Genomic DNA, 27,972 nt, shown 5'->3' on the forward strand with positions numbered 1-27,972 from the left:
TCGTTTGCATTTTATATGTTTCATTTATGTATATTTGTTTGTATATTAGCTTTATTCTTTATAATAATTAACACATTTTATTCTTACATTAAAGTAATATTAAGTATAATATAATACAGGTAAAAAATATTTATTTCCTTCAGTATCGCGAAAATATCGTCAATATTGATGGAAAAAAGCCTTGGAAAGTTTGACCTCTCAATATTAATAATAACAGGTAGCGCACTATGGTTTTTGATTTCCGATATAAATATGAAAGGTTTTATTTTATGTGGTATAACGTAAAAGTGTGCCAAAGAAGCACCAGCAGAGCATCTTACTAACTAGAACTGTAAGGCACTTGTTGATGGAAGAAATGTCTCCCTGAACATTTGTTTTACAGTGCAAAAGTAATATTTACGTCAATTGGTGGCAAAGACACTTTTAGTCATTAAATTTGACATTCTTTGGTACCAAGAGATTTTTCATTCCATTATAATGCAAAATCCGTTCTCCTACCATTTGTGGGTGCCAGATAAGACAAGTGACAGCGAGTGCAAGAATTATATAAACATATATAACGATACACAACAACAGTTGTGGGTGTTAATATGCAATGCCATCGCCAGCAACAATTTGCCACACAGCGGCAGTATTAATAGTTGATTGAGTGTTGTCGGAGGCATAATAGTGTGTCCTATGTGCCCCCAATAGCGATACTTGACGGTTATTCACTGGCTGCTTTCACTTCCAATACAGCTCCCTGCTGAGCGCAGTGCTATTGTTTAGTAGTATGTTTATACATAAATAAGTGTTTGTTTGATGGCATATATGTACGTATCCGCGGCATTATGTCTGACCCTATGAAAGATGAAGTGAAGGGCTAAGTTTGGATGTATTCGAACATTTTATACACTTTCACATAAATCATTCGAAGATTGATTTATAATATTAAGTTGATGTTAAAATCGAACATTTTACCACCAATATTTCTTTATGTTTTTTGACCTACAAATATTATTGGCAATTGAGTATAAATAAATAAAATATTTACACACGCGATGTTGATGAAATTTCCTGTGATGGCGTCATCTACCATGTGCACAAAAATATACTGATTTAAATATATATGTAATTGACTTTCGATTTGGAACTAAACTTATATTTAGCGAATTCGATCGATAAAAGCGCAATTACAACTGACGACTTTCGTAAATTATGTCGCTCAATTTTTGAATAACCACGTAGCTGCTGCATGGCTTGATTTTGGCTCTGTTGTGGTTCTGAAATATTTTGATTGCTCATTCAGCAGCGTGTCAATGTCAACAGTAAAGCTAATTAAGCGGTAGACTGCGGTGGCTAGTGTGCGCAGTACCTACATACCTTCCGTATTACACTAGTAAATGCAAAAACATGCACGTATTTATTGAAGGTGCATCTAAAACTTTATTTAACAATGTCTTAATTTGCTTTTGAATTTCCAGCGGAGAAGTTCAAAGGCTTTAATTGGGATTGGGATATGCAACATGCATGCGTAATAATTGGGTGAACATTTATGCCTTGACATTGAGATGCCCTTGAGTCCACTGCAATATGCAATAAGGTAAAGGTTACTGATTGCGACTATTGAAAATAAATACGCTGCTGGCGTTAATGACAATTGAGACATACTTGTACATACAGTTTGTACTGATTGTTTCCTTCGTACTTTTTTTAACATCTATAGCTACCGAGGACAGACGACAATTAATTGTGATAATTTGGCGTTGATTTTAAGAAGATGGTATTACTAATGCTAATGGAACTTAAGCTATTATGAAACATAGAAATTTTTTCTAGGAGCACCTATATATCGAGAGAACTTGTTCATTTGCAGCCATCAGAGGTGAATTCCAAATATTAGCTTAAATTCCATTTCAACCGGTAAAACATGAAACATGAAAATAAACTGGAAGTGAGTTCCTAAAAAACTTTAAATTTGCCAAAACTGAAACTGAAACTCAAAAACTGTCCAAAAGCTGAATCATATCAGGCACACGCTTTTACTTTATTTTACGTTACAAAATTCTTACCAATAATTTTACGAACAGACTTAGTGCGTATGAGTGGGAGGTAATCTGAAAGTCTAACTAAAATATGTATATTGCATATTAATACCAAGCAGATGTACATACTACACTAGATGTCCATTCGTACATAACTATACATACATACATGCTTCGCATTAGTGTGAACGTATTCGTCATTCATTCGTTCATCATTTCTTAGTGAGGGCGAATGAGGGACATGTTTAAAATAAAAATTGTCCCAAAAAAATCAATTAAATTTAATCTGATAATTTAATGCAATTGTAACTGATTTATTATTCAGAAAAATCAAAAATTAAAAGATAAAAATATTTCGTATAAAATTCCAATTAAACAAAGTGCAAGAAGTGATAAACCTTTATTGTAAAAACTTGAAGCAATTCCCCATAATAAATAATTATCTATTTTACTGTTTCTTTACTTAACCATGCGTGCAATTTAAAAAATTAAATCCACCTAAAGAATTTTTCAGTTGATTAAAAAACAATTTAATTAATAATAATTATTGCATCTTATTTTATTGAGCTTTTAAAATTAGCTGAAAAGTGAATTCATGATTAACTCTCATCACAATAGAATAGAATACACAACACTAACACACATACTTGTACATATGTAAGTAAAAGCATTTCGTATCAGAATTAAGTGGTGCAGATGGCAACCAAAAGTTTTAGCTATAATCTGCTGGTGCCAGTCGGGGTCTGTGTTTAACAACCATTAATTCTTTGACGCTAATGCTGCATAAGTTTCCGCTTCCGCTTATACCCTGCTATCTTTAAACTGTTGGTTGCTGCAGTCAACGATCACATTAAAACTTCAGGCCAAAAAATTGTTGACACTGAGAGACACCGAACAAAAGTGGGCAAAAAAATGGCGAAATAGAAACAAAATACAGAAATAAGGGAGGGCTAAGTTCTGACTTTAGAGTACAAAAGCTATAAGTATGTATGACTACAACGAGTTTGGGACCCGTATTTAAACATTCATTTTAAACGTAAGTTTTATGTAATGAAATAAATGTTACTTGCCTTCAGATGAAAGAGGAGGTGGAACTATTATACAATTTTAACTTTTCTCTGCTAATTACTCAGAATTAATACTTACTTGATTGTTTTGGTATTTAATTAAGTATACAAAGGACATAAAGCCGAAAGATTGTGTGTGGATTTTCATATTAACTACTTATAATGATCTAGGCATAAATCCGCACTCAAACATGCTCGCTAATATATCAGCTTATTTGTATTGGAGTTTACATGTGTTCGTGTGATAGTATTTTTCGAATACGCAAAGAACTGGGCTGGCGGATACGTCTGTTGGTTTGATTAATCGCGTGCGTAGTTTACTTGTTTATTTATCTAAATTGTTGAAGCGTGCTGCTTGACGTCTCGTATATCAGGAGCTCATAAGCACACATATGAACACACAAACTCTATTTAGCTATATTCTATAGTGGTCCGATATCGAATGTTCCAACAAATTATTGATATCTCAAACTTGACGGACTTATCATGCTAATCATTTTTATACTCTTACAACGTTTTGAATATTTAAAACTGAAATATTAGACAACAAATCAAAGAAAATAAACAAATCAGATTAACATTCAATGTGCTGTAGTTCTGGTATACTTTGGGCAAGACTTTTCAATTTGTCAAAAATATTTATTGCATTGACTACATTTTTCGACATTCTAAAAATAAGTTTATGTTCATCATATTTGCTGAATTCAATATGCGAGAAAATATCTTTCATATAAAGATTTCCTCTTGGCCTGAATGGAGAAAGTTTTTAGTAGGGGAGAGGATACTACCTTTACCTATATCGATGAGTCCAAATAATAGTGGCGATGTGATATCTTAATGTTCCGACACCTCTTTTTCTATCCGCCCAGCACTAGCCTGTTAAAGAACATGCTTTAAAAATGGTCTTTATGTAAATAAAGGGTGATTTTTTAAGAGCTTGATAACTTTTTTTTAAAAAAAAAACGCATAAAATTTGCAAAATCTCATCGGTTCTTTATTTGAAACGTTAGATTGGTTCATGACATTTACTTTTTGAAGATAATTTCATTTAAATGTTGACCGCGGCTGCGTCTTAGGTGGTCCATTCGGAAAGTCCAATTTGGGCAACTTTTTCGAGCATTTCGGCCGGAATAGCCCGAATTTCTTCGGAAATGTTGTCTTCCAAAGCTGGAATAGTTGCTGGCTTATTTCTGTAGACTTTAGACTTGACGTAGCCCCACAAAAAATAGTCTAAAGGCGTTAAATCGCATGATCTTGGTGGCCAACTTACGGGTCCATTTCTTGAGATGAATTGTTGTCCGAAGTTTTCCCTCAAAATGGCCATAGAATCGCGAGCTGTGTGGCATGTAGCGCCATCTTGTTGAAACCACATGTCAACCAAGTTCAGTTCTTCCATTTTTGGCAACAAAAAGTTTGTTAGCATCGAACGATAGCGATCGCCATTCACCGTAACGTTGCGTCCAACAGCATCTTTGAAAAAATACGGTCCAATGATTCCACCAGCGTACAAACCACACCAAACAGTGCATTTTTCGGGATGCATGGGCAGTTCTTGAACGGCTTCTGGTTGCTCTTCACCCCAAATGCGGCAATTTTGCTTATTTACGTAGCCATTCAACCAGAAATGAGCCTCATCGCTGAACAAAATTTGTCGATAAAAAAGCGGATTTTCACATTTCGAACCGAACACTGATTTTGGTAATAAAATTCAATGATTTGCAAGCGTTGCTCGTTAGTAAGTCTATTCATGATGAAATGTCAAAGCATACTGAGCATCTTTCTCTTTGACACCATGTCTGAAATCCCACGTGATCTGTCAAATACTAATGCATGAAAATCCTAACCTCAAAAAAATCACCCGTTAGAAAAAGTTGCTGCAGCTGCAAGCATAAAAGGAATACGAAAAAGGTGTTCCATTTTTTTTTTAAATTTGAGCGCAATGTTGAAACGGAATAGCAAGACTATAAGGTCTTACGACAATATATCAAAATCTTTCATCCAGTGTTAAGTGAGCCCTTGCTAATTAAAGTTATGACCAAATCGAAGGCAAATGAAGAAAGAAGTACCTGATTCACATTACATTAAGACACAGAGAGAGAGAGTTTCCTTGAGGGAACACAATTATTCACTTATATGACTAAGCCAGCCACTTTTGGGAGTATTCCTCCTTTAGGCCAACCTCGACAGAAACATAGCAAAACTTTTTTGACTGTCAATGTATGCTTGTCTATCCTTTAAATTCCAAAATAGTTTGGAGAAATGTATACAAGTTTTGACATTGGATTCGGATCCCTTCCGCTTTTGTAAATGCGATTATCGTGGAAACCAAGTATATAATAGTTATCCATGGCAATGATTCAATTAAGTGTAAACATGTATTCACAGTATTCAATAATTCAAAGGGATTTCCTTTTAAAAATGCATATATTTATTACAAATATTTATACTTTATATATTTTAAGTTAGCCCGAATTGATCCTTACATACAAATAAAAAACTTACTACAAATTAGCTCATAATTTTTTAAATCAACAATAATTCATAGAATTATACTAATTCACTTTCAGTTTGATCTTTTCACCGCTGATTTGCCGCAAGATCCAGCGTACCAACAGGACAAGAACTACAATTGCTACAGCGACGGCGGCTACGACCAGAGCGATCACGTCTAACAAATAGAATTGGTACCACTTCAAGTCCAAGCCGGCAGCCCGTAAATGACGTGCGCCTTTATGACGTATTATGTAATCAATCCAGTAGAGCGCAGTCTCACGTGGACCCATGGGACGATCGTGGAAAATGCTCGAGAAGCGTTTGACATTGTCGCGATAGGTACTGTTGTGCAAGAGTTGATGAAGGCTACTTTTTAACTGCTCACTGGTGAGTGTGTGGAAGTTCAGCATTATGGCATAACCATTGGTCTCGGCTTTCTTCAAATTAAGATGCTGTAGGAGAGAAAGGATTAAACTGTTAATATCTTTGATTAGAAATTAGATTTTAGTTTAACTTACCTGATCGCAGTAAAAGGGCAAACCAAGTACGGGCACGGCATGGTAGAGAGCTTCCTGTGAACCAAAGAGACCACCGTGTGAAATGAAAACACGCACATTAGGATGGGCCAAGATGTCATTCTGTGGCAGCCATTTCTTTACCATCACATTTGAAGGTAAATTCGGAATACTATCGTTTTCAAATTTCCACAGCACACGCTGTTTCAGCTGGCCAAATACTTTGAGAAACAAGCGTAACTTTTCCTTAGGCATATCTTTGCTCTGGACTTGACTGCCCAAACTAAAGTAGATAGCGCCATGTTCGGCCCCATCCAGGAACTGCTGTATATCGGTGGGCAATGCTTTTGGCGGGTAGATATGCATGCCACCCACATTGATCATGTTGTCCATCTGGGTCCAGCTGTAGACAATGGCGTATAGTTGTTGATCAGTATGGCTGAGAGATTTCTATTCATTTCGGCAATGCTGGGGAATTTAACTGCAAAGTAGAAGAAGTGGAGATCAGAATGGTGGCTTATTACAAGACTTATCTAATACCTACTTGGTAAATGTCCGAAATATTTCTGCACCAGCACGTCCATTTTTGGAAAATATCTAAACTGACGATCCAGATCCGTGCGCAATGCGGTGTATGTGTTATAGACGCGCTCGAAAAAGCTCATATGTTCCGTTAGCGGTAGATAGCCATGAGGCGCGTATGACCACGGTGTTATAATGCCAAACATTTCACTCATATATGTTTGTTGTGCAAATGTGGCTGCACTTATAACGGGAATATTGTAGACATGTGCCAAGGCTAAAAATGCATCCTGATAGAATTGTTCGACCAGCAAGAGATCATAGACACCTTGTGTTTCGTTTGCGTTAATGATCGCTTGTATTTTCGGCTGTTTCAGTGCATGTTCCGTCGTTGAGAGGCCCAGAACCATAGACATTTTCAGGAATATATCCAATTCATTGCGCATGTCATAGATCGTTTTGCCGCCGAATGTGCTGTGTACTGAAAGTAAAGTATTATTTTAGTGTTAGTTGTGGGTAGTTACTTTGTAGATATAATATGGTATTAAGTGTGATTTTCACTTACTTTCCGACCAAAAGTCATAAACCGGCTCTATGAGTATCTCCGTGTAATTGCCGCCCAGTTTTTCTGGTTCCAGCGTTAGTGCCGTTATCATGGTGATCTGAGGAATGGAATTAAGAAATAAATTACAATTTTAATTAAAATTTAATATAAATATCTATTTATATTTTTCTCTACATACCTCATGTCCGTGCTTCAACAGCTCGCTTATCAGCACACGATGCATCATGTAGTGGCTCTTGCCCGGAAATGCATAAACGGCGAGTATTTTGGCGGCATTGGTAGCCGGCGCTTGCGCCGCTAGCATTGCCACTGTCAGTAGACCGATGAGCATTTCTTTATGCTTAACAAACATTTTAAATTATATATTGACAAAGTAGTGATTTTTTTAGAAATATATTATATTAAAATAATCGTTTCGAAACTTCCGCAAACACTTCGATTGCTTGTCACCAAGTAACTAACGGAATCTGTCTTTACACCCGACTTATATAGTACGGCAAGTCACTTCATACCTGCGCGCTAGAGTTTGTTTTATATATCCTTCGCAGGAAGGTCACCTACATAATCAACGTAACAAACAGAGATTATTACTATTGCACACAAAAAAATGTATCACCTACGAGAAAAATATAAAGGGTGATTTTTTAAGAGCTTGATAACTTTTTTTAAAAAAAAAACGCATAAAATTTGCAAAATCTCATCGCTTCTTTATTTGAAACGTTAGATTGGTTCATGACATTTACTTTTTGAAGATAATTTCATTTAAATGTTGACCGCGGCTGCGTCTTAGGTGGTCCATTCGGAAAGTCCAATTTTGGGCAACTTTTTCGAGCATTTCGGCCGGAATAGCCCGAATTTCTTCGGAAATGTTGTCTTCCAAAGCTGGAATAGTTGCTGGCTTATTTCTGTAGACTTTAGACTTGACGTAGCCCCACAAAAAATAGTCTAAAGGCGTTAAATCGCATGATCTTGGTGGCCAACTTACGGGTCCATTTCTTGAGATGAATTGTTGTCCGAAGTTTTCCCTCAAAATGGCCATAGAATCGCGAGCTGTGTGGCATGTAGCGCCATCTTGTTGAAACCACATGTCAACCAAGTTCAGTTCTTCCATTTTTGGCAACAAAAAGTTTGTTAGCATCGAACGATAGCGATCGCCATTCACCGTAACGTTGCGTCCAACAGCATCTTTGAAAAAATACGGTCCAATGATTCCACCAGCGTACAAACCACACCAAACAGTGCATTTTTCGGGATGCATGGGCAGTTCTTGAACGGCTTCTGGTTGCTCTTCACCCCAAATGCGGCAATTTTGCTTATTTACGTAGCCATTCAACCAGAAATGAGCCTCATCGCTGAACAAAATTTGTCGATAATAACACATTTCGAACCGAACACTGATTTTGGTAATAAAATTCAATGATTTGCAAGCGTTGCTCGTTAGTAAGTCTATTCATGATGAAATGTCAAAGCATACTGAGCATCTTTCTCTTTGACACCATGTCTGAAATCCCACGTGATCTGTCAAATACTAATGCATGAAAATCCTAACCTCAAAAAAATCACCCGTTACAATGGAAATGTCCTTAAAATTTATCTCTTTAAGTATACAAATAAATGCACTGAATTGCGTAACCGCGCACAGCGCACCTGAAAATTGCTCGCACTACCTGTCTTTGGTTTAGTTGTAAAGCAGGAAGCGACTTATGAATAGAACAGATAAGTATATTGTGAGATTAGCACTCAGCATATAAGGCAATTTTTTCTTTCGCGCATGTGTAAATTATTTTTACTTTCGATTTAAAATTTGTCACGCTAGAAGAGGAGAAATGTTACAAGATGTTTTTATACATAAGTAAAATAAACGAATAAGGCAGGGCAGAGCTCAAAACTAAATGAACATTTTATATTTTGGAAACTTGCAAGAATCAAAGCCAGGGAAATGTCTTAAAGTACAAGCCGTCAATAAGAGGATCGGGATCTAAGCAATCATATACACGGCTGAGCTTTCCTAACTCGAATCACCATAATGCACAAAAATGTAGTTATGGTTGGAAATTCGTATGAAATTGGACAAAAGGTTTGTTAGAAACGAATGTCATTATACATATAAATATATTATATGGAAGTAGAGGCTAATATCGTCCCGATTTTATATAGTTTTGCCAATACCTCCTTCTACTCATATGCCACATACTAGTAAAATGTTTCTTGAGGTTCAGCGGCATGTTATTTATCTATTTAGTTTTTCAAGCATTGTCATATTCCTATCACCTTTTTACTATAGTTTGTTAATGAATGTTTCTCGAAATAATTATATTTTTATATAAGCAGAGATTATTTTTTGTGAATGAATATTCAATTAACTAAGCGACCATTAAAATATATGCAATTTATTGCGAGTACTTTTACTATCTATATTAAAGTGAACATGCTATGTAAATGCATTCATGTCAAACCCCACTTACACCTAGTAATAATAGTCACTGACTGTGGCAGTTTCTCAACCACTAAATATAATGCAAAACCAATGATTATAGGCATCCTCAAACAACCTGTAGTAACATTTTAATAAAGTGTGAAGTCGTACACTTTAATGACTCTTTCAGATAACATAAGTTTTTTTTTAAATATATGTAAGCATTTCATTGAAATTTTGTTGTCTCTGTGGTGATTTGAGGAGCGTAACGTAAAGCAAAAGTGTCAATTAGGACTTCAGTCACATTAGAAGTTTCAGACGCAACACAAATTTACACTTGAGTACCTGAATCACAATCACAAGGGAAGGTAAATTAATTTTCAAGCAATCACAAACTCTACGCTCTCATTATTTAGCAAATGACAGACTCTTTTAAGCATATGTAACTGAATAGGAAACCGTCTCAAAGCAGCAACAATACGAATGAATGCACAAATAAATCAAGAAAGTTAACAATCAAAGCAATGCAAAGTCCTATACAAGAGTGGCATACCATTTAAACAATTTGATGATATTGTAAGCATGAATGAATGAGAAAAGATTAGAAATTCTGATTTATTTAAACTGGTCTTAATGAAACTTAGAAATCATGTCATTCTTATTGGAAAATCAGGTATATTAAGCAAGGATTATACTAAAATAAAAAGACTGGTTAAAAGTAGAACGACTAGCATTCGCGTAAGAGTGTTAAATAATGTAATAAGAGGAGCGGCATTAAATGTGCTATTTACAGTAGCCACTTTGTCTGAGTTTAAGGATATGTACTGTTTCTTCGGCTAGCATAATTTCCAGTCGCCAGCTACCTATTGATTCACGGCTGATAATCGTCGGCTTCTGCCTGCTTATTTGTTACAGTAATTTTATCACTTTCGCTGGTAGTTACAGTTGTTGTTCCTTTTTTAACATAACATGATATTAGCAGCCATGGAAAGAGGAAAAATCTATCTCAGAACATATATACATACACACTGGTAAGCCTATACAGATATTCTTTTAAGAATTATGTTTACAAGTAAATACTATTGTGCAATAGCCATTACAAATCGAGTGTTTTTTGAATGCAGGACGAGGCAGAGAATTGCTTGTTATATAAATATTTACTGTCAGACTCTAGGCATAGGTACCAAACAACGAAAAAAGAGCGATTGACTAGTTCAGCTTACATGTAGTTTCTGGCATGCCTCTTTGAAAGCACTCTTTGCTGACCAATGGCCGTGCTTTCTATTCACATGATTAGACATACTGTTCGAAATTTGCCTTATAAAATGTTGGGAGTGCTCTTTGACTTTGCATCATATCATCTTGCAATCATCGCGAATATAGTTGGGCGCCCTGTGCAAATATTTCGAGTAGCAGCAAGTAGATATGCAATATGAAAGTTTTTATGTATGTATATATGTGTAGTGAAATATATTAGGGATGGATGAAACATATTTTAGAATGGAAATTTGATAAACTGATTCCGTTAAATAAACGAATAATAAGAAATTCTTGTTAGAAAATCAAAGAGGTTGGAAACTACATTCCACGACATTGTAAGTCCGCGACTTTTAACTGGACTTGCCATAATATCTGATTCTACTTTCGTGGGTTAACTACGTATTGTAGCCAATTTTATTACATTTGAATACATGCGACTGTTTATAAAAATTTTAAAGTTGTTAGTTGGGAAACTCCCAAAGATTCTCTGAGCTTTACTTATGTTTGGCAGCAATCCTCATTGAGAAATGCCTTAAGTTCCTAATCTTCCATATTTTATGGAATCCAGCACGTTTTTCGCCTTCCAAAGCAAATTTTTTACACATTAAAAACCACTTTTGGAACCTTCCCTTATCTAGAGCAAAATACGATGACTTTCGATCGAGGGGAACCATATTTTTTTTCTCTTTGAAAGGTTATGGCCTGATTTCGACGTCTGAAAAAAATCAAAAAATTCTTAATCAGTAAGGATGCTGTTATAGTCCCTACCTCTGGGTAGGGAAAAATTAAAAATGGCGACTGCCTGAAAATAAAACTCATTTTTTACGCTTTTCTTTGAAATTCCTGAATTTTTTTTAAATATTAAAAATAAAGGATTAACGATTATATAAAGATAAAGGTTTATATAAAGAAGGTTCACACAAAATTTAGAATTAAATCGGTTGTATAGAACTTGAGATAATGCCGTTACCGTTTGGAAAAAAGTAGTTTCGAGAGAAACGCGTTTAAAAAATTGAGCCTACCCACCTACCGTGCTAGGTAGTGCATCACTAAAGTAACTGTAGCTCTTAAAATAATTTTGATTTTTAAAAATCCTTTGGAGGATATAATATTAAGGGTCTAAACTTTAAATATATGAAAAAATTAAGAAATTGAGAAGTGAAGTCCTCTCACGACGAACAAAAACAGAACTCTATAAGTCACTCATTATTCCCGTCCTGCTATATGTGCAGAGGCTTGAACGATGACAACATCTGCTGAGTCGACGTTGCGAGTTTTCGAAAGAAAGGTTCTGCCAAAGATTTATAGTCCTTTGCGCGTTGGTCACGGCGAATATCGCATTCGATGGAACGATGAGGTGTACGAGATATACGACGACCTTGATATAGTTCAGCTAATTAAAGAATAGCGTCGAAGAAAACAGTAGAGCTCTGAAATTATTCGACGCAGTACCCGCCGGGGAAAACAAAGGAAGAGGAAGACCTCTACTCCATTGGAAGAAGCAGGTGGAGAAGGACCTGGCTTCGCTTGGAGTATCCAATTGGCGCCACGTAGCAAAAAAAAAACCGACTGGCGCGCTGTTGTTAATTTGGCTATAATCGCGAAGGCGGTGTCTACGTCAGTAAAGAAGAGGAATATTCAAATCATGAAAATGAGAATTATGTAAAAACTTTATATTATATTTTTATGAATTGCCGACTAGGGGAGCAGGTCAGATCAACGGATTAATACCAGCAGCAAGAGACAAACAATAAAACAGCAATCATCAATCAATTACATCGACTTTCGTTCAATTTCATAAGATGTTTCAACAGCAGTCAGAAAAATATGGAATATAATAATATGATGGTCACATGTATCTATATACATATGTATGTAGTTTGCCTGAGTAATTTTTGCGGGTAAATTTCCGCAAGCGGTTATATTTCCAGGTTGTGAAAGCTGATTACGTTCTTGGCTTTAATATCTGTCAACATATACTTGCATAGCTACACCTAGGTACAACGTGTTATGCCTAGGCCATTATACAATATGTGCCAATATATAGTACATGGTATTATCTTCCTACATACGAACACTGGTACATCTTTGCTCTCATTGTGCATTTGCAGCAATCTATCTATGTCGCTTCAAACTTTTAGTACAGTAAGAAATATCAGTCGCAGTTGCCAATGAATTTTGAATGGTTTTTGCAAAAATAAAATCTTCGAAATGATATGTATTTTAAGTAGTTGGAAGCTAGATTAGAATGATTCTATCTGATAATAAGAAAAAAATAGAAGTATAAACTTTCTTGACTCACCGTAATACTCGTATAAGTAGTATATGAAAATTACCACTATTATTTCGTTCTACACTTTAAAGTATAAATTGCTTCAACGTCATCAATAAAAAAATTTTAACCACAATAATAAATTTATTTGTTATTATTTCATTTCAAAGATTCCTTATAAGCTTTCTTATTTGTTTTTTAGTGGTTTGCTACGTGAATGATCGATGAAGCTCCATCATTGAAACATAGTCCAGAATACGTAATCGTGATGGCAGTTGTGTCGCCATCGTTAATATTTAGAATGGGTACTTCTGAGTATACAAATAAAAATTATTCAATATCACAAAAATCCTGATGTCAAGATTCTTGCTGGATCTCCATATGTTCCTAGTCTTCAATGTGTGCATCCGAGCACGCGAGAGCTTAAGTAAAATTTTGAACAACTTGATAAAGTGCTATGTTAAGCAATACAACAGGAAAACGGAAGGCGATATTTGAAAAAAAAAGACACATTAAATACTAGAAATCAGTTCTCAACTAACTTATCAAATTAAAAAATTATATGCAATAAGTTATAATAGAGAACATATATAACTATAAATTAAGTTTCACTTCTTTATCTCTTTTATAGCTTTTGGTGAATTGGCATCTTCCAGCACACAAACAGAGGAGAAAACTGGAAACTAATATGGAAAAGCTGAAAAGTCTATAACAAACGTATGAGCAAGGTACAGACCTCGAAATGTCCATCTAGTGTAGACCGATAAATACGCGACGTAACACAAATAAAAGTATTTTTGTACGAAATTTTATTATGAATAAATTATTCCGGTTATTATTTATTTTCATATATAATATGTATTTACATATTTTGCAAAATTTCTTTTTGAAAAAATATTGCAAGTAAATTGCTTTTAGATTTAGTTTTAACAACCCATGATATGCAACCGAAATTAGTCTATTTAAAACATATCTGTGGAAAGTGTGCTTGCACGGGGTACTTGTTGATTCTTTCTAAACCAAAACATATAACCTGAATGCTTCCCAAAATACACAGGTGAATTTCACGCCTTGATCAGCTCGCTTTTTTTCGCTTTTTAATAAGATTTGTAGTGGCTTTTTCTCGAACACAATCATGTGTCCTACAGACTGCTTTTGAAAACAATTTGTTGAAGATTAATGCAAGTAAGGTAAGTAAAGTATATTCAAGTGATGTTTTTTTGATATATTGATCGACAATCGAATCAGATGAAATAACTGCCCCATCCATCAGAAGCAATATGCCAACTTTACCTCTCCTGAAAGTATATTTTATTCAATGAACGAAACTACCCTAATAAATGTAACTTACATAGGTACGGCATTAAAATCGTAGTTCTCAAAACTTTAAAATATTATTGGTCAAGAGTTTCGTTAAAGACTACGGAACGCCAATATTATACCTAATATGCTTTGGTCGGGTTATGTAGGCCCGACTTTGAGATTTTGGATTCTTGCTACATCTGTTGATTCAAATCTATTTGAACTTTTGGCGTTAGTTCTACCAACTGCTTTCTTGATGAGTAACGACCTTAGTAAATAAATAATGTATATAACAATCGTTTTTAAAAAAATCCAATTTAGTAAAGTTTTCAAAAAAATTACATAATACACAGAAATCACTTTTCGAGCTTACCATCGACCATTACCATAGACCTTGTACTATACGATCAGATAAGCTGTGGAACGGAATGAACTCCTTACTTAACTGAACGTACTTCGTTTCGATTTATTTATTCACAAATAGTAAACAGATAAATACGCGATGTAATAAAAATAAAAGCATTTTTGTACGAAATTTTATTATATGTAAATAAATTAATCCTTTCAATATTTATTTCCATATATTAGGTTGTCAAAAAAGTCTTGCGGTATTTTCGCTAGTTGGCGCTGAAAGCGCGTAGTTCTAGTTTTATTCGTCGCATCGTGTCATGCTATACCTTTTTGGAAAGCCCACTTCACGCGCTAACACGTGTTTGATTGATTGTTGTTTCTTCTAAGTCGTTCGTGAGTTATAGCGTCGCAAACATGGAGCAAAATAAAGAGAAATACGAAATATTTTACGGTACTACTACGATAAAGGCAAAAATGCATCTCAAGCCGTCAAAAAAATTTGTGCAGTTTATGGACCCGATACAGTTTCCATTTCCACCGCACAACGATGGTTTTAACGTTTTCGTTCTTGTGTAGAGGTGGTCGAAGATGCGCCTCGCTCCGAAAGGCCTGTCGTCGACAATTGCGATAAAATCGCTGAATTGGTCGAAAGACGCCGGCATAGTAGCAGCCCTAGCATCGGTCATCAAAAATTCATTTCAATTTCTATAAAAAAAAATCAATAAAAATACCGCAAGACTTTTTTGACAATCCAATATGATATGTATTCACATATAGTGGGTTCATCAATCAGCTCGAAATTGTACTAAGAGCTTTTAAAGGTATAAATAATACGAGAAAACTGGTTTAAATTCCGCCTTTGATAAAAAAAAACAACAATTATAACATCATTGATTCTACATTATTTTTATGTGAGATTTTCCACTGCTTGGAAAAAGCATGGTCATTACGCTCCACCATTCTTTAATTACAATTCAACAATATATATGTATGAAAATAATTGCACCTAAAGGTTTAGTTGCTGTATAATTATATAAATTAGGCAATCTAATCAAATACCAATTATTTACTAATTCAATTGATAAATAAGCGCTGTCTTTATATGCCGATAATTAATGGTGTGCCATCAACTTTATGATATAGGTACACTCGAGCATGTAACATACGACATCGCAGGAGATAATTCATTCAACCAATTAACAAAACTACGAAAGTGCAAATAAAAACTACCAATTACTACCTTGCTAAATAAGGCGCTAAATAAGGCTAGTTCAAAGTAATTTTTCCACTGTGATTTTATAGACTTTTTCTTGCTAATTTTGTGTTGCTAAAACCAGAAATGATAGAGACATTTATATTGAACTCCGGAAAATAGGAACCATTGGCTTACAACTTGTCTTTCCTCAGATAACATCTATGTACATATCTGTTATGATATTATAATTTTCAACAAGTTTCGAATAGCATTATTTTACTCTGAAGTTTAAAGAATATTTTTTTTTAATATTTATCCCCAATATGGTATGTTGAGGTTATCACGAAGTTTGTAGCGTCCAGAAGGAAATGTCGAAGACCCTATAAAATGTATATTTAAATAATCAGCGTGAAGTGCCGAGATGGTTTAACTATATCCATTTATCCGTCTGAAGAAATATGCTTATATACGCGAACAGGTTTCCCATATTTGAGGTTCTTTTCTCTTTAATAATTTTTTGGACCTCATTATCGCACCACTATAATATATAGCTGCCATGGAAACTGAATGATCTAAATCAAGTTCTTGTATGGAAATTTTTTTTAATTTTTGACGGCTATTCCAGCTTCGTTTCAACCGAAGTTAAAGTAACTTTACAATTGGAAGTAGGGTAAAAACAGATTTTTATGAGTGAGAGATATTTTGGCATTTCGATAGTTTCAATTTACTTGGAATATATTATAATGAAAATTCCTTAATTGTTTCTTAGTTATTAACAGACTTATCACTTATCACACTTATTTATGAAACCGATATTTCTTTATAAGCGTATTGTAGATGACACAATGCAATTTCTTGCGACCTGCTTGGAGACCGGCACGACAACTGTGCTGCTTGTATTAGGCATAGCAATTGAATTACGCTAATTAATTACTACCTAATGGCACGTTGTTAAATGAAATGTCGCAGACCGCATTACCAACACGCACGCATACTTGCTTTTATGAATGTGGCATTTGAAAGCAAAATGTTAATTAAATTATATTGACTGGGTGCAATTATGTAGGAATCCTAATTGACAATGGCGGATGAAGTGTCAATACTGATACAAAACAAATACTTATTTACAATTGGGGTAAATCTAAATGTATATACATACATATGTTTGATAGAACCAGCTGCGTATTGGGTTTTTGAAATTTGTATATTTAATGACTTGTCTTAGCTTAGTGTTTCGTAATTCTATATACATGTATGTATTTCATGGACGCATTTACATTATAAGAAGAAGAAGAATTAGATAAACGATGTTCTTTCATCGGAAAGAGAAGAAAGCAGCTGAATATTGTTCAAGATTTTTTAACATATTTCAGTAAAAAGACAACACTAAAGTGATCTCGACTACAAAAGCCACGATTTAGAAACCAGGGTAATAAAAAACATTATATAAAATATTAACAAATAATCGCTTATGAATATTTTAAAACATTTAAATTTTATCAACACCGAAATTTTAATATTTAGTGTTTAACGACTAATGTATTTTTGATCATATGTATACAAGTTTACATCTTCACGTTTGACCTAATAATGGTAAGAACTTTTTTTTTTTGATGTCAACAAACAAATCCAGGCGAAATTACACTGTGGAACATTTTTAGGATTATTGTCTGAGAGGTGAGAAATTCCAAGTCAGGGTGATGGTACTAGGTCAGTATAGTAAAACCCTCAAAGGGTTTGACGTTCGTATGTGTAAGTTTTTTTTATGACCTTTTAAATTTGTTCCTTATCTTGATGTTTTTTCACTTAGTTGTAACATTTTGGCAAAAACGTAGTTTAACATAATTTAAAATTAAGAATTACAGTTTCTGGGTTTTTGGGTTGTCAAAAAAGTCTTGCGGTATTTTCGCTAGTTGGCGCTGAAAGCGCTTAGTTCTAGTTTTATTCGTCGCATCGGGTCATGCTATAAGCGTGAACTTGTGAAGACCTCTACTTTCATGGCTGACGTTCATTGTCTGATATCTTCCCTTAATGTTATATATAATACGAATATGATATAAATGTCATTTTGCTTACAGAAACCGCTCTTATGTATCTGCATATGAAGTCAGTGTCGGGCTATTAGTCTGGCGAAGCATTTGTAAGAGTAAAATTCCGCACATACGTAGATAAGAGAACAAGCAGCCTTAAATATATGTATATATAAGATATTTATACATATTATATTACTTTGTATTATCTACTTTGTTAGTGTTAAAAATATGCACTCATTGGCTAGCAACAGGTCGTTTCTCCACTATACATGGTTTAATGAAGCTCTTTAATCTGGCCTTCATGCACTCGTGCTCCTGTATGCTCTCTCTTATATAAAATTGTCGTTGCTCTCACAACATCACGAAAGGTATTTACTATAACGTATAGCTCTAATATTTTCGACTCCATATGTGAACAGCTTTTTTCTTCTGCATTCTTTTATGTATGCGCATTGAGTACACCATGTCGTATGAGTAATGCGTGAACATTTGATGGAGCTTTATTTTCAAAACTCTTTAAATGAATGAAATTTTATGATTATTGCCGCATGAAAATGAGAGAGTGAGCTGATAACAAGCTTTGTTACTACGAAAGTAAACCAACAACAACAAAGTTGGAAAGGAAAATAACAACACAAAGATGAGCAATAACAATATAACACGTACTGAATGTTGTGTGTGAAAAAGAGCAGCTGTTCTTTTGGCTGCACGAGAGACCAACTCGACTGTTGCTAACTATCTGCTTCCAAACAACTTCCAAAATACACATACATACACACTTCAGTTTCGGCTTCACTTCATTCATTTATTGCGTTTACATTCACTGACGCCAACTGAATGAACAGGATGCTCAAATGGATGCGCAGTCTGACGTCGCTGTGCTGCACTGTTATAATAACAGTTACGCTTTGTTCGGCAGCTGCGTTGATGAACCACTCTTTAACGCGTTGAGTGCGTTCGCAAACATCATTCCGTCGTTGACCGGACAAAGTGTCGCACGCGGTCGCGCGTTTCTGCATTTGGATTAAAAACAGGATATACTAATACAAAATATCAAACTAACGGAAATTGTGAGTGAGTGAAATTCGTGCGTGAGTTTAAGTGTAACTGTCCACTAACATATGGTTTAAGTTAACTTTTTTTAAAGATTTTATGTGCGGGGATGCAAGTTGTGACTTGCTTGAATTTCCAACAGTGTCATAATAATTTATATTTAAATTTACGTCTGTGATTATTTGGCGACACTTCGGATAAGCCATTGTGTGTCCATTCGTGTGTGCATCGAACTGCAAACTACGACTAAATACCCGTAGCTACCTTCACATCTGCGCTTTGAATAAAAAAGTCATTACATTTGAATATAAAGAATTAAATTGCTCGCTCAATTGTTTGCGTCTTATTGCTTACGGTCATCAACACTCGCTTCGCTTGTTTAGACAAGGAAAAAAATAAATTAATATATTTATTTGCATTTTTTTGCAACTAAAATAAAATTGTGTATTTATAAGGATTTCTGCAAGTAAAATTATTCGCATTAATTAACGCGTTGAAATTAAAAGTGTGCATCTGTGTTTATGTGAAACTAAAATTGCTGCTTGACTTCACAAGTTCTTCAAGTTAATTCTTATGATAATGCAAAGCTCAATGTTAATGTTTTAACGCTTAGTGAGTGGAAAATTTTATTAAAACAAAATTTAAAAAATGGAAAACAAGGCGAGTTTCATAGTTAACATTTATTAGCAGTGGCAAACTTCGTGAAAGAAGTGAAAAGGCAATAAAAGCAAAATTTTCTGAAAAAGAGCGTAATTTTTTTTAAATAGCTAAAGTTTACTAATACTTTTATCGTTTTATGAGAATCTGTTGGCAGTGACTTATATTCTTCACACAGGCTCAAAAACATCAAATGCATATTGAAAGCTTTAAAAGGGTTAGAAAAATAATCTGCTGGGAAAGGTAAAAACAAAACTTTATATCTTAAAAATCAACCAAACCTTTTACCAGTGAATATGTAAATTTATTTTTATTTCAGCCACGCTGCACTAGCAAAACGTTGATAGTAGTTAGTAGTTCTTTGAGTATGTTAAATATATTTTTATAAACAAAAAACTGTGATGTAAAACTGGGTCTCATGTCCACGTGTTTAATAAAATTAAGAGAAAGCGAGACAAGACGTTAACTTCGCCTGTACACACGTTATAAAACCCCTAACAGGAAAACTTTTTATAGCATAATGAATGACAGCTATATGCTATAGTCATCCGATGTAAAGAATATATTCAGAGATTTCAGCGTTGTTTTTATCAAAAATATGCGAATTTCATGAATATATCTCGTCAAATAAAAAAGTTTTCCATGCAAGGACTTTTTTGATTGTTCAGTTTGTGTGGGGGCTATATGTTATAGTAAATTTCCAAACTCGCAGACAGAGACACGGCTAAGGTATAATGCCTTAATGTGCAGGGAAGCCGACATGAGAGAGAGAGAGAGAAACGGTAGAACAGCTCCCATGTTTCAGAAAAGCAGAATTAATCTTGGATATCCAGGAGACTCCCAGTTTAAGGAACTAGAGGAAGTATTTTTAATTTATACAACTACTTCACGTGTTTCTCGAATCGGTAAATATTCTTTTCTGTAAGGTGGTAGTACTATTAGCGACAACTGTACTAAATTTCACGTCAAAATATACATTAGTATTTGATATACGCGTCGTTTTGTGAGACTCTAAAAGTGAATTCTTCGATTTTTACTATGTCTGAATTTATTGAACAAATAAGTGCGATTAAATTCTGTTTGTGGAATGAAATTTCGCCTGCAGACGTTGAGGATGTTGTGAAAAGCTTTTGGAGACCAAACTCTGCTTCTAAAAGTTTTTAAAAGTGGTACAACGACTTCAAAGCCGGTCTTGAGAATGTTGAGAAAAATGTGGTGTCAAATCGCCCAAAATCATTGACTGATGAACATTACGTCAAATAAGGCAAAGAAATGGTGCTTGAAAATCATCGATTAACATTGCTGATAGTTTTGTTTAGGCATATCATTTGAATAGGTGCAAGCGATTTTGAAAGACGAATTGGGCTTGAGAAGAGTCAAATCTCGAATGTTTGCAAAAACACTCAATATTTAAGAAAAATACCGTTGCGTTAACATCTATAGAACAATGCTTTGTGACTATCAAAACTTAATGAAACGCATTATAACTGGTGATGAGACTTGGATCTACGCAAATGATCTCGAAACAACCGATCAATCGAGCGAATATCGTGCTAAAGGCGAGCCGAAATTGAAAACAACACGTCAAAGTCGCTCAAAAATCGAGGTCATGTTGACTGTTTTCTTCGATTATCGTAGTGTGGTGCATGAGTTCCTTCCGCCGCGCCAAACTGACAACAAAGAATATTATTGGAGTGTTGTGCACCGTTTACGTGAAGCTATTCACCTCTAGAGGCCAGAATTGTGGGCCTAAAACTCTTGGTTTTTGCACCACGCTAATCCAAAGACACCGTTTTGACTCAATTGAGGATAGAAAAGCTGAGTCGAAGAAGGCTGTGATGGCCATCACGACGGAGAATTTTTCCAAGTGCTACAATGATTGGATAATTCATTGGCATAGGTATATATATTGCAGTGAGAGGGGATTATTTTGAAGGAGATGAAATGGGTTTGCAAGAATAAACCAAGGTTTTAAAAATACTCTTCACTCTTCAATTATATACAGATGGACGGGGAGACAGAAAGACAACGCTACACCGACTCAGCGTCGTTGCACTGTTCATTTATACCTCCACTTTATGGGGTCTTCGACGTTTCCTTTTGTGGTAACGAACATCGCGGCAACTTTATGTACTTTGTTCAGGGTAGAATGAAAGCTTTATCTTTTAGGCGAACAGTTCTCTGAATAATACAAACACACAACATTCTTAATATTTCGATAGCATTCGAGTATAGACTCTTTCAATTGCAGTTTAAAGGGTTTTCTTTTTTAAATTTTTCCTCTTTTGTAAAAAGTAAATTCATAGCAGGAGTTTTCAAGCAATTTGCTAATTTTAAAGTTTTAAACTGCTCTCTGCGCTGGAAATTATAATGCTTGGTTAACCCAAATTTAAACAAAACCATTTGTAGAAATGAAGTAACGCGATTTTAGTCCCGGCAATTACACAATAAGCCTTCTAAAAGTCTAGGTGCGTCGACAAATATTCACTCTGTCTACGCACGTACTCGAAATAACGAGGTTTGATAGATCTTCAGATTTTATTATCTAGTGTCAGCCGACGCGGCTAATATTAGGTCTACAACTTTGTTTCCGCCGTTTTCTAATAGATGCCTCTAGGGTCAAGCACTGGTCGATTAAATCGTTTTATATCTGTCTTGGACATTTGTGCCAACATTAGCCCAACAAAATATGTATATAGATCTCTTCGCATCCCAAACTTATTCTCAACTGAAAATGTCACTTTTTGAGCCGAATTCTCGACATTTGCTGGAAATTTTGCTTTTCTTTTTTAATTCCAAAAACCGTCCACGCTTTACTGAGGCTAACACATACATACTCGTAGATAATACTACCATCTATATGATTTCTATTAGGTATTAAAAAAAATATAGAATTTTTGTAAAGCAACTTGCGTTAGTTTACAAAGAAATGGATCATAAAGCATTCCGTGTGTTAAGCATTGCTTTTTGAGGGAGTAAGAGAAAACACTTTTGTACCATTTTTATACAATAAAGCCATAAATTTACAAACAGCGGAAGCAAAGTTGTAGACCTAATAATTGAAATCTGTTTTTTGAAACACAAAGGAAAAAAAGTAGAAATTGCTTACTGCAGTAATAACTATTGAAGTGATTAGCTTCATCTTTCCGAAGTTTTCATATCCACGTCATTACGGCGCTTAGACTTGAGATAATAAACTCCCACAAAAATTACCTGCCGATGTTTTTTAGCTGTAATTTTTTAAAAAAACGAAAAACTTTGATTCTGCTTGTAGATTATTTTTATTTGATCTTTTAAATTATTTTACATCAAGTTGAGAATATAATATCAGGTAAATGACCGCCGAGGATGAGGATGGAGTCATGTGTAGAAGTTCACGCAAGTGAGGAAAGTTCTCTGATCGCCATTCACTTGGGAGTGGCCAGAAACGATTCTTTTACATATGACTCAAGCAGCTCACGACTTCCGGTCTTTGACCAAGTATCCTCTGGGTAGCCTAAGAACATCCGTTTGAAGGCGAGCTAACGTGAGAAGGCGAAACATCCCCTGCATAGGGTTGTGCGCTGGGTTTGGGACCCGCCACGTAAAAAAACACCCCCAATGAAAAAGCAAACACAGCCTCGGATGAGAGACCCCCCTTTTGATGACGACCATGGCAAACGAAATAAGGACTATGATTTGAGGGCATGCACCTGGAATGTCCGGTCCCTTAATTGGGAAGGTGCCGCTGCCCAGCTGGTAGATGTCCTCGTAAAGATAAAGGCTGACATCACCGCCGTCCAAGAAATGCGATGGACGGGACAAGGACAGAGACGAGTAGGTCCTTGTGACATTTACTACAGTGGCCATATAAAGGAGCGCAAGTTTGGTGTTGGATTCGTGGTGGGAGAGAGACTCCGCCGCCGAGTACTATCATTCACTCCGGAGAATGAACGTCTAGCCACAATCCGCATCAAAGCGAGGTTCTTCAACATATCGCTGATTTGCGCCCACGCCCCGACGGAAGAGAAGGACGATGTGACCAAAGATGCCTTTTATGAGTGCTTGGAGCGCACTTATGAGAGATGCCCCCGCCACGATGTCAAAATCGTGCTTGGCGACTTCAACGCCAGGATGGGCAAAGAAGGTATCTTTGGCACTACGGTCGGTAAATTCAGCCTCCACGAGGAAACATCCCCAAATGGGTTGAGGCTGATCGACTTCGCCGGGGCCCGAAATATGGTTATCTGTAGTACTAGATTCCAGCATAAGAAGATACATCAAGCTACTTGGCTGTCTCCGGATCGAAAAACCACCAACCAGATCGATCATGTTGTGATAGACGGAAGACACGTCTCCAGTGTTTTAGATGTGCGTGCGCTCCGAGGTCCTAACATCGACTCGGACCACTATATTGTTGCAGCCAAGATTCGCACCCGCCTCTGTGCAGCTAAAAACGCACGCCAACAAACACAAGGAAGGTTCGACGTCGAGAAGCTGCAATCACAACAGACAGCCGAACGATTTTCTACTCGGCTTGCACTCCTGCTCTCTGAGAGCACTCGTCAACAACTCGGTATAAGGGAACTGTGGGACGGCATTTCAAACTCCTTACGTACAGCTGCAACCGAAACCATTGGTTTTCGGAAAGTGCAAAAGAACAGCTGGTACGATGAGGAGTGCCGTGTCGCAGCGGAGAGAAAACAGGCTGCCTACCTCGCAACGTTACGATCGACCACAACACGTGCGGGATGGGATAGATACCGAGAGTTGAAGAGGGAAGCGAGACGCATTTGCAGACAGAAGAAGAAAGAGGCCGAAATGCGTGAGTACGAACAGCTTGATAAGCTGGCCGACAGGGGTAATGCTCGAAAATTCTACGAAAAAATGCGGCGACTTACAGAAGGTTTCAAGACCGGAGCATACTCCTGTAGAACCCCCAAAGGTGATCTAGCCACCGATGCCCAGAGCATACTTAGATTATGGAGGGAACACTTCTCCAGCCTGCTGAATGGCAGTGAACACATAGCACCAGGAGAAGGCGAACCCGATACCCCAATCGATGACGATGGAGCAGACGTTCCATTGCCCGACCATGACGAAGTTCGAATAGCAGTTGCCCGCCTGAAGAACAACAAAGCGGCAGGGGCCGATGGATCGCCGGCCGAGCTATTCAAACACGGCGGCGAAGAACTGATAAGGAGCATGCATCAGCTTCTTTGCAAAATATGGTCGGATGAGAGCATGCCCAACGATTGGAATTTAAGTGTGCTATGCCCAATCCATAAAAAAGGAGACCCCACAATCTGCGCCAACTACCGTGGGATTAGCCTCCTCAACATCGCGTACAAGGTTCTATCGAGCGTATTGTGTGAAAGATTAAAGCCCACCGTCAACAAACTGATTGGACCTTATCAGTGTGGCTTCAGACCTGGAAAATCAACAACCGACCAGATATTCACCATGCGCCAAATCTTGGAAAAGACCCGTGAAAGGAGAATCGACACTCACCACCTATTCGTCGATTTCAAAGCTGCTTTCGATAGCACGAAAAGGAGCTGCCTTTATGCCGCAATGTCTGAATTTGGTATCCCCGCAAAACTAATACGGCTGTGTAAACTGACGTTGAGCGGGACCAAAAGCTCCGTCAGGATCGGGAAGGACCTCTCCGAGCCGTTCGATACCAAAGGAGGTTTCAGACAAGGCGACTCCCTATCGTGCGGCTTTTTCAATCTGCTGCTGGAGAAAATTATTAGAGCTGCAGAACTGAACCGAGCAGGTACAATCTTTTATAAGAGTGTACAGCTGCTGGCGTATGCCGATGATATTGATATCATCGGTCTCAACACCCGCGCCGTTAGTTCTGCTTTCTCCAGACTGAACAAGGAAGCAACGCAAATGGGTCTGGCAGTGAACGAGGGCAAGACGAAATATCTCCTGTCATCAAACAAACAGTCGTCGCACTCGCGACTTGGCACTCACGTCACTGTTGACAGTCATAACTTTGAAGTTGTAGATAATTTCGTCTATTTAGGAACCAGCATTAACACCACCAACAATGTCAGCCTAGAAATCCAACGCAGGATTACTCTTGCCAACAGGTGCTACTTCGGACTGAGTAGGCAATTGAAAAGTAAAGTCCTCTCTCGACGAACAAAAACCAAACTCTATAAGTCGCTCATAATTCCCGTCCTGCTATATGGTGCAGAGGCTTGGACGATGACAACAACCGATGAGTCGACGTTGCGAGTTTTCGAGAGAAAAGTTCTGCGGAAGATTTATGGTCCTTTGCGCGTTGGCCACGGCGAATACCGCATCCGATGGAACGATGAGCTGTACGAGATATACGACGACATCGACATAGTTCAGCGAATTAAAAGACAGCGGCTACGCTGGCTAGGTCATGTTGTCCGGATGGATGAAAACACTCCAGCTCTGAAAGTATTCGACGCAGTACCCGCCGCGGGAAGCAGAGGAAGAGGAAGACCTCCACTCCGGTGGAAGGACCAAGTGGAGAAGGACCTGGCCTCGCTTGGAATATCCAATTGGCGCCACGTTGCGAAGAGAAGAAACGATTGGCGCGCTGTTGTTGACTCGGCTATAATCGCGTAAGCGGTGTCTACGCCAGTAAAGAAGAAGAAGAAATGACCGCCGGCACAGTTGATTGTCATTTAAGCCTTCTTTATCGCATTTTACCATAAGATAATGCAACAGAGAATAATGGCATCCGGTTACTAATTTTTTGCAGTTATTCTATTACTTTCAGCCTGAAAGTCTATCGTTTATCAGATCGTCAAAGAAGATTGAAAGCGTATTTATTATGCCATAAAGAAGAAGTCGCATATTGCGAATGAGTTCTATATATGTTGTCTCCGACCATCTCTTTCTGGGTAGATGGTCCCAGAAACCTCTTAGCTAATATTAAATATAGAAATTAGTGAAGATCAAACGTTCTCTTTGTTTATTTGGTAAACTTTCGAAAACTTCAGCGAATTATGAAACGCTGCTCGCAACGCTTCACTATATCAGACTTGTCCAACTATTGTTTATTAATTAACCTGCTGACTCAGACAAATTTCCTTGTGCAATCTCATCTCCTCTTTTGCGGTTTTCATCACCTGTGTTTGCTAAGTGCATAATCTATTTGCAATTAAATATACATATTTATCAAATATTGATCTAGAAGTATTTGTGGCTTCTCTTGCTAATTTGTTATCTATTTACTTACATATACACGCGATTTTTTATTACAATTTACTTTCCATGTTATCAGTGCGATATTGTTGCTCTTATCAGCAGGAAAATACAATATTTAATACAGTCAGCAAAGTGTTTAGTTTTTATCTCTATTAGACAATTTGCATTTATCACCACGAGTGTGCTAAATAAAAAGTGTGATTATTATTGCGAAGAATGTCTGCGAGCTGTGATTAGATAAATAAAAGCGTATGAATACGCTAAATCAGGATAATTGTGGCCAAGTTTCAACACACTCCACTGTAATATAATACATAAAAGAGCTACGCTAGTATATTGTCGTGTATTTTCTTTTCAGTTATATAATTATATTGAATTTCTATGTCGATGGCAGCTGCTGTTTGCCGCCCTGATGACGATTTTTAGTTTAGCGTTTGTTTTTCTGGCAATACGTATCTAAAATGGAAACTTACAAAAAAATAGTAGTGAGTTAAAATTACTGTATCTTGTTGCTAAGTGAAATTACGGAAACAGGGCGCGAGTAAGACTAATATTAGAAAGGAAATACACAGTTGAAAAGAGACATCTTTTAACGCGAAAGTCCTGAGAGGCAATTTTCACCTCTCTTCAAGTTGTCATCCGATTGAAGAGATAGTTCAGATCGGTTCTTCAGATCTGGTTCTACTTGGTTACAAATTTAAAACACCCATAGGCGGAAATAGTTTCCTGGATCTGTGATTTACCACATGTTATTGCACCTGTGGGCTAAAAATTCTGAAAAAGTGGGCGCCGCACCGCCTTCAAATTGCTCAGAATCTAACATGCGAAGGATAATTATTTGACCAGAAATCACATTTTCACCATTAACCACTGCATGTATTCATCTGATATGACACCGTGCGACTTCCTCCTTTTCGGAAAAATGCATTTGCTCATGAAAGGAAAGCGTTATGCGGACGTGGAGGCCATTCAATAGGCTTGCACCGGAATAGTGGCGACCAAAGGGCCAACGAGCTAAAACACTCGTTCGGCATGCTTTTGGACCATGCAAAAAGCTGTATTGAAGTAGGA

General features: G+C 36.6%; 1 long non-coding RNA gene and 1 pseudogene across 1 annotated transcript in view; one reads left to right on the forward strand and one right to left on the reverse strand.

Annotated features, from left to right (window-relative positions):
- The first annotated feature begins 4,002 nt into the window (after positions 1 to 4,002).
- The window catches only part of LOC125777078 (uncharacterized), an 87,623-nt gene continuing 63,653 nt past the window's right edge, over positions 4,003 to 27,972 (forward strand). Inside the window, exon 1 of the long non-coding RNA XR_007422086.1 lies at positions 4,003 to 4,167. This is a non-coding gene — a long non-coding RNA (uncharacterized LOC125777078). The remainder of the gene's footprint in view (positions 4,168 to 27,972) is intronic.
- On the reverse strand, positions 5,549 to 7,517 carry LOC125777063 (UDP-glycosyltransferase UGT5-like; annotated as a pseudogene).

Source organism: Bactrocera dorsalis, chromosome 3 (genome assembly GCF_023373825.1).
Source record: "Bactrocera dorsalis isolate Fly_Bdor chromosome 3, ASM2337382v1, whole genome shotgun sequence".
Classification (NCBI taxonomy): Eukaryota; Metazoa; Arthropoda; class Insecta; order Diptera; family Tephritidae; genus Bactrocera; species Bactrocera dorsalis.